Genomic DNA, 8,754 nt, shown 5'->3' with positions numbered 1-8,754 from the left:
AAAAGTAACCATCACAAAGCATATTCAGTTTCTTCTTGTCTGTCAAGGAACATAACCGCCATTTGGACTTTCTATTTGTTCATTCATTTATTCAATAACTATTTTTTGAGCACAAAATATGTGCGAGATACTGTGATAGATGTGTGGATACATGTTCTAAGATCCAGACAGCTGACTTATAGATAACTATTATAATATAATCTAAGTTAGGACCCTATTATATATAAGGTTTTGCCTTCTTTTTGATTTACTTTATTTTCCTGCAAGACATAGAAATATATTCATTTTCATGACTTTCATCAATCCCCTTGCTTAGTTCTTTTGTCAAGTAAATATAAATATCTACCAACTATCTATCAAAACAACATTTGGCCAGGTGCAGTGGCTCACACCTGCAATCCCAACATGGGATAGGTGGGGGTGGAAGGATTGCTTGAGAGCAGGAGTTCTGGCTGGCTGCAGTGAGCCAGGTTTGCACCACTGGACTGGGTGATAGAGCAAGACTGTTTCTTTTTTTTAAAAAAAAGTTTAAACCGATAGTTTTACCAGGAAGGTTGAACTCAAGGGTTATTGAAGTGGAAGAGAAATCTCTCTCCCACATGGCAGTTGATTTCCAAAAGGGGCAAGACAGGACAAGCCCCATTGCATAAATGTTTTTCAGGCCTCTGCTTGCATCATGATTGCTAATGTCCCATTGTCCAAAGCAAGTCACAAGGCCTGTCTAGGTTCAAGGGGTGGGGAAGTAGAATCCATATCCTGGTGGAAATTGCTACAAAGAATTTGTGGCCATTTATTCTTTGTCATCTACCACATGGTTTGGAAGTAATGTGAAGCACATGACGGCAGGCTGGCAGCTGGTCGGAGGGTCACACCAGTGGAGCCCCGCTGGACATGTTCTGACGGATATGGACGGGGCTTTCTAGGCCATACCGTGATACCTGGTCACTTTTTAACATAAAGGGGGAAAGCTGGTGATGATATAGTTAAATCAGACAAACAACATAATTTAAGCATTAAAAAATCTCCTTTGAAGCCTGAATTACTGGGTTTCCCATTATATCAACCACATACCTCGTCAAACGGTGCCTTTTGCTTCATAGGCATTATGTCTGCAATTTATGTCTTATGCATTGTGTCCGCCTTTTTCCTTTATTCCTGTGCTCATAAGAATACCCTGAATCCCTAAAAACAAAACAAAACAAAACAAAACAAAACAAAACAAAAAACCCCGATTTCCTTCTTTTTCTTGGTTATACACCTTCTAAAATATTGTTTTGGGCCAGGCACGGTGGCTTATGTCTGTAATCCCAGCACTTTGGGAGGCCAAGGTGGGTGGATCACTTGACGTCAGAAATTTGAGACCAGCCTGGCCAACATGGTGAAACCCTGTCTCTACTAAAAATACAAAAATTAGCGGGGGGTAGTGGTGGGCGCCTGTAATCCCACCTACTTGGGAGGTTGAGGCAAGAGAATTGCTTGAACCCAGGAGGCAGAGGTTGCAGTGAGCTGAGATTGTGCCATTGCACTCCAGCCTGGGTGACAAGAGTGAAACTCTGTCTCAAAAAAAAAAAAATTGTTTTGTCATTTAGATTCAGAACAAAGCATTCTATTCACCTGGTAATAGCTTTTTATGTTTTCTTAAATAAGTAAAGTGGAATAAATAGCCACTACAGTAGTTACTTCCTCCCCCTGGGAAAATTACTTAGTTTTAGCTACACAACATGTCATGCTTTATAAATCTGGCAAGAAATGATGAACATATACCCTTCAACAAATTTCCCCTGACACGAGCTGAGTAGCTGAGATACTTAGCTAGGCACATTCCGTTATAAACTTTCTGACTCAGCTGCGCACTCATTTTCAGGAACTTGCACGGTGACCCTACGGAGCTGAAAGAATGAATGTACCTTTAAAAGGGGAGAGATTGCTTGCTTCCCATCAGTAGGGTCAAGCTCAGTATTTTCACAGCATGTGTAATAAAGCTTTGAAAAGAACACAGTTAAAGTGATGACCATCAGCTGGAGTAAAGATTCAATTCAAACATATTTCAATTATCTTAAACAAATTCTTCCCTGAGGTGTACACACATACAATTAGTTGCCTTCCCCAGTGAATATTGTACAACCATATGCCCCCAGAAGAATTTGGCTCCATTCAGTTACAATTCACAAAGGGCATCTTTCTCTCCCTCCCTCTCTCCCTGCCTCCCTCCCTTCCTCCCTTTCTTTCCTTCCTTCCTTCCTTCCTTCCTTCCTTCCTTCCTTCCTTCCTTCCTTCCTTCCTTCCTTCCTTCCTTCCCTTCCTTTCCCTTCCTTCCTTCTTTCTTTCTTTTGAGATGGAGTCTTGCTCTGTCACCCAGCTGGAGAGCAGTGGCATGACCTCTGCTCACTGCAGCCTCCACCTCCTGGGTTCAAGCAGTTCTCCTGCCTCAGTCTTCTGAGTAGCTGGGATTACAGGTGCACACCACCATGCCCAGCTAATTTTTGTATTTTTTAAATTAGAGACGGGGTTTTACCGTGTTGCCCAGGCTGGTCTCCAATGCCTAACCTTGTGATCTGCCCACCTCAGGCTCCCAAAGTGCTGGGATTACAGGCATGAGCCAGCATGCCTGGCCACAAAGGGCATTTTTCAAACATCTCAAGTGATATAAATAGCTGGAAAGGGTGTTAATTGCAGAATATTCTGATTTATCAAGCAAATAACTATGTGAATGTGTTTGTAAACTCTAGAAGATACTCTGAAAATATCTGTTGTCAATCTGTGTGTGTGTGTGTGTGTGTGTGTGTGTGTGTGTGTGTTTTTTGAGGCAGAGTCTCATTCTGTCACTGAGGCTGCAGTGCAGTGGCTCGATCTTGGCTCACTGCAACCTCTGCCTCTCAGGTTCAAGTGATTCTCATGCCTTGGCCTCCTGATTAGCTGGGACTACAGGCGTGCGCCAACATGCCTGGCTAAGTTTTCTATATTTTGGTAGAGATTGGGTTTTGCCATGTTGGATAAGCTGTTCTCGAACTCCTGACTTCAAGCGATCTACCTGCCTTGGCCTCCCAAAGTGCTGGGATTACAGGCATGAGCCACTGCACCTGCTGTCATTCTGTTTTTTAACTTGTGTACATAATACATACAGATTAATATGTTACGTCTTCTTCAAAATGACTTCGAAATTTGTTGGACTGAAAAATGGAATAATTTAGGTAACATTCTTCCAAGATAAGTGAGTTTTCCTGTTGTTTTTTTCTTCTTACCATTAGACTATAGGCACAATGACTTAATGATATTTGTAATTCCTTGAAATAATTATTTCTAATTATCTATGTAATATACACTGACTTTAGAAAATTTTAAAAATGGAGAAAAGTATGAAAAGTAAAGTAAATAATATTATTCCATCATCCAGAGGTAGTAGTGATTAATATTTAATCCATTTTCTTCTCATCCTTTTTATAAACATACAAGTATATACAGATATATGAAAATGACATGTATTTTTGATATGATACTATACGTAAGAGGCAATATAGAATACAATTGAATATTGGAGAGATGTGCCATGATTTACTTAACCAGCTTCACTGTTATTGTTTACAAATTGTTACTATTATGAATATTATGATAATGAATATCTTAATGCATAAAGTTTTATCTGCATTTCCGATTATTCGGTTAAATTCAATTCCTACAAAGAGATTCTGCTGACCAGCCTCCAGCAATCTGGCCCCCTTTTCTGTTATTACTGTGTAAGTACCACCCCTTCCCCCTCAGTCCCTCTTCCCACTGAATGGAGATTTTTTTCTGTTACCAATATGATATTGCAAAAATGATGAAGTGTGATTCCTGCGGCCAGCCATTGTGGCTTTCTCCTGGATCTCTCTGTGCTGTTCACTTGTTCTGGCAGAAGACTTTAGCATTTCTCTGGAGAGATCCATGTGGTAAGGACCTGAGGCCTCCACCAACTACCATGTGAAGGAGCTGCCTTGGGAGTAGATTCAACAGCCCCGACTAAGCCTTCGGGCAACCAAAGCCCTGGCCACCGGCTAGAATGAAACCTCACAAAGTATCCTGAGCCAGGACCATCCAGGCCAAGATGCTCCCAGATTCCTGTCTGGTAGAAACCATGTGAGATAATAAATGTTAAGATCCTTTAAAATATTTAAATTGCCGAATATTAGGGTTTATTATGTAGCAATAGATTAGTAATACATAGATAAACTGGGTTAAAAGGTAGAGTATTTAAACATGCTTGATAGTGTTAAATGGCTTTCCAGAAATGTTATACTGACTAACTTTTAATAGAAGTATATCTGTCTATTACAGTCATGCCTGTAATCCCAGCACTGTGGGGAGCCAAGGCAAGAGGATTGCTAAAGCCCAGGAGTTCAAGACCAGCCTGGGCAACATAGTGAGGCCACATCTATACAAAAAATAAAAACATTAGCTGGGTGTAATGGCACACACCTGTAGTCCTAGCTAGTTGGGAGGCTGAAGTGGGAGGATCACTTACATTTGGGAGGTCCAGACTGCAGTGAGCTGTGATGTGCCTGGGTGACAGAGCAAGACCCTGTCTCAACAAAGAAAGAAAGAAAGAAAGAAAGAAAGAAAAAAAAGTAATATGTAAGAATGTTTATAGTTTTATGCCTTCATTACCATTATTTATTTTTGTAATCTTTATAATTTCATTGAAAAAGTAGGGCATTTTGCCATTTAAAAATTTTGCTTTGATTTCTAGTGGGGTTACTTTTTTTTATGTTTCTTTTTTATTTATATTTCTTTTTCTGGGAAACCTCTTTATGTATAATTTTCTCAACTTTCTATTGGGGTCTTAGTGTTTTTCTTAGTGATTTGCATAAGCTGTTTACATATAAAAGGCATTAATCATTTGTCATGTTTGTTATAAATATTGTTTTCCAATTGGTTATTGCTTTTTGGTTTCATGTTTATTTATATATAGGTGTTTTACATTTGTATGCAGTTCAGTGGATTATGGTATCTTCTTTTGTATTTAAGCTTGGAATGTGCTTTCCTATTTGAAGAGAAGAGAAGTGCTCATGATACTGGTTTTGGTTTTATTTTATATTTGGATCTTTAATTCATCAGGGATTTGTTTATTCATCTCTAGAGACAGAGTCTTACTATATTGTCTAGGCTGGAATGCAGCGACCATCCACAGGTGTGATTATGGTGCACTATAGCCTTGAATTCTGGGCCTCAAGCCACCTTCCTACCTCAGCTCCTGACTAGCTGGGACTACAGGCATGCATCACTGTACTCAGCTTTATTATTAATTTTATCATCAAATGGCAAGCCAATTTCTACAATGCTATTTATGCAATAAATAGAACAATTTCCTTTCCTGTTGACTGGTAATTACACATTGTTGTTTTAAAATCTTGTGACTTTCTGTGCTCTCTATTCTATTTTACTGAAAAGCTATTCTTGTGTCAATATGACTTCAGTATAATTATTGCAGATTTATAATTTTTTTTTTTTTTTTTGAGGCGGAGTTTCACTCTTGTTACCCAGGCTGGAGTGCAATGGCGCGATCTCGGCTCACCGCAACCTCCGCCTCCTGGGTTCAGGCAATTCTCCTGCCTCAGCCTCCTGAGTGGCTGGGATTACAGGCACACGCCACCATGCCCAGCTAATTTTTTGTATTTTTAGTAGAGACGGGGTTTCACCATGTTGACCAGGATGGTCTCGATCTCTTGACCTCGTGATCCACCCGCCTCGGCCTCCCAAAGTGCTGGGATTACAGGCTTGAGCCACCGCACCCGGCCGCAGATTTATAATTTTTAATAACTGGAAGGACTAGTTAGTTGAATGACTTTAAGAAATATGATCTCTCAGCCTGGGCAGCATTGCAAAATCTCGTCTCTACAAAAAATAAGAAAAAAAATTAGCTGGGTGTGGTGTGTGCCTGTAGTCCCAGCGACTCAGGAGGCTGAGGTAGGAGAATTGATTCAGCCCAGGAGGTTGAGGCTACAGTGAGCCGTGATTGGGCCACTGCACTCCAGCCAGCCTGGGTGACAGAGTGAGACTCTGCCAAAAAAAGAAAGAAAAGAAAGAGAGAAAGATAGAAAAGAAAGAGAGAGAGGGAGGGAAGGAAGGAAGGAAGGAAGGAAAGTAGGTCTCATGGTCTCTCAGAGCCACAGAGCTTTCCAGAATGGAATCAGATGCCATTTAAAAATGTTTAAGAGTTAAGTGGCCTGTCACTAAAATATATGAGAGAAGGCAAAATTGCATCAAAATCAGTTTTGTGGAGCCAGCCAGAAAGAAACATTTTAATATTCTAAGAGGCAAAGAAATGAAAAATCCAAGTGTTCTGGCAGAGGCAGGTTAGAGGCAGACTTCTAAGAATAAATGGAGGAAAGAGGGAATTATATGATGTAAATGAGTTCTGTGGCATAATAATGTTTGGCCCACACATTAGTCTTCATATTTTTGTGTTTTTTTTGTCCAGCTATGGAAAATTTAAAATAATTAAACAGTAAAACTATCTGAGCCTGGGAAACGTCTAATAAATATTTCTTTGCTAACTTAATTTTTTTTCTTTGGTCATAAGTTTTAGGTTTTCAACTTCTTGAGTCAATATCAGCCACTATATTTTTCTGTTAATCATCTAGTTTACTGAGATTTCTGTTTTATCTGCATATACGAATAATTATTATCATTAAAATTTTCCAGACTGTTGCTGATTTCTTATTTTACTTATGGTGTGTGTGTGTGTGTGTGTGTGTGTGTGTGTGTGTGTTAGAGAGAGAGAGAGAGAGAGAGAGAGAGAGAGAGAGAGAGTGTAGACTGAATTTGACAGGAAGATGCTTATTTCATTTGTATTTCTCCCCCCACCAAAATCTGCTATTGGATTTATCATTTTTACTGTTTTTATTTTCTTTAAATTTATTTTCATTTTCTCTTTTCTTAGATTTGTTTCAGCTACTCTATTTTTTTGAGTTGAATAGTTAGATTTTTTTTAAGAAGAAAAACATTTAAGATTATGAGTTACACTGTAGCTTGGCTACAACCCGTAAACTAAGTTTTCTATGTACTGTTCTCATTTTCATTATTATCATGATTTTTCTGAGACAGGGCGAGAGTGCACTGGCTCCCTCATGGCTCCCTGCAGCCTCGACTTCCCAGGTTCAAGTGATCTTTCCACCTGAGCCTCCCTAGTAGCTGGGACTACTGGTGTGTACCACCATGTCCCATGAATATTTTGTATTTTTTGTAGAGATGAAAGTCCCACTATGTTGCCCAGGCTAGCCTTGAACTTCTGGGCTCAGGTGGTCCCTCTGCCTCAGCCTCCCATAATGAGCCACTGCCCTCAGCCAATTTTTATTTTGCATAGTTTGATGTTATATTTGTTTTCTTCTTTATTATTTTATTTTTTTAAAAAGAAACTCTGACCAAATTACTAATCTCTCTCTTAATTTTTTTAGTAGAACATTTTTTGGGGTCTTTTTTTTTCCTCAGGGGAAAGCAAGAACACAGTCCGACACTACCACAAATTATGCAGTCGAGTTTCCCACATTTGAGGACATCGCAGGGGTCAGCACATCCGGAGTGCAATGGATAAGCCTCGCCCTGGGAAAACCACCTTCGTGACCATGGTATCTCCCCTGCCAGGTAAGTATGGTTCTTTTTTATCCTAAAATAGTTTCTGAAAATTAGGCCATAGAAGAATGTTAGGAAAAACAACAGAAGTCATTGCATTTGAATCATTTACTTCACTTATTTGATCCTACTCTTACATGTCCCAGATTAAATCAACTGGCTTTGAAAATCTGAGTTCTATGCCATTTAACTCTGAATGAAGAGTGTAAAGTGAGAGACGTGGGAAAAGGGATGTTTTGACATCAGCTAATTTGTCCTACAGCTGGTATCTTTGATTTATGATCCAAAGGCAGAGATATAAGTGAACTGGCGATTTCACTTGCCTAGAGCACAAAATAAGCAGTACGGACGGATGCTGGTGGAAAGGCACAGGTGGAGGGTGTGGAATACGAACCTTGTGAGCAGGAGGCTGGATGACGAGCGTCATCTGGGAGAAAAGCACTCCCGACTTTAGTTTGAGCCTTCAGTTCTCCACAGCGGTCGGTCATTCTGGGTAGATGACTATACCTTATTGCTGGCGGTGGTTTTGTCTCTGGATCTATTGTAACCAGGTACTGCAGTGATCTGTGCAGGTCTCAGGTGAGTCACAGAAACTCTGGGCCCCAGCATCTACTCTGTACTCTGTTTCCTTCTATGGCCACACCATGGTTTAGGACAGGGTAAGATTACTGCCTAAGTAAGGGAGAAGCTCACAAGGCAGCAAAACGCTTTCACCTTAAGCATGTTGTTCTTTGTATCTTTGCTTCTGAGCCCCAGCCTGATCCCACTGAGCCCTAATCAGTTCCTATCCTACTAGCCCAATGGGGAGAAGAAGCAGATGAACACCCCCAAATCACCATGTTAAATAGAATGGTGGAACTGTGTTATCTGTAAGCTAGAGAGAGCGTCTCCCTTCCTTAGAGTCCCCAAGGAAAGTCCCACCCTCCTCTGGTCCTCTGCTTGTGTACCTCTGAGCCCTGGCAGAGCACTTCCTTCCTAGAAGAGGGTGTGGGTCATGGACTCGGAGCCCCTGACTAAGAACAGTGGGCTGGGAGTCAGGTGGTCTCAGATCTGTCACTATAGTTGTTTTCTTATGGACAGATTATTAATGTGAACTTTTGAAAGCCACATAGCCTCTGATGCCAGTTTTCAACATTTCAAAAGGAAGAG

General features: G+C 40.4%; 1 non-coding gene across 1 annotated transcript; it reads right to left on the bottom strand.

Annotated features, from left to right (window-relative positions):
• Positions 1-7,461: 7,461 nt before the first annotated feature.
• On the bottom strand, positions 7,462-7,625 carry LOC120365234 (U1 spliceosomal RNA). The gene has a single exon (XR_005580241.1). It is a non-coding gene; the product is annotated as a U1 spliceosomal RNA (small nuclear RNA).
• Between the last annotated feature and the right edge of the window lie 1,129 nt (positions 7,626-8,754).

This window comes from Saimiri boliviensis, chromosome 7 (genome assembly GCF_048565385.1).
Source record: "Saimiri boliviensis isolate mSaiBol1 chromosome 7, mSaiBol1.pri, whole genome shotgun sequence".
Taxonomy (NCBI): Eukaryota; Metazoa; Chordata; class Mammalia; order Primates; family Cebidae; genus Saimiri; species Saimiri boliviensis.
The sequence above is the reverse complement of the archived record's forward strand: the minus strand, read 5'-3'. Positions and strand labels throughout refer to the sequence as shown.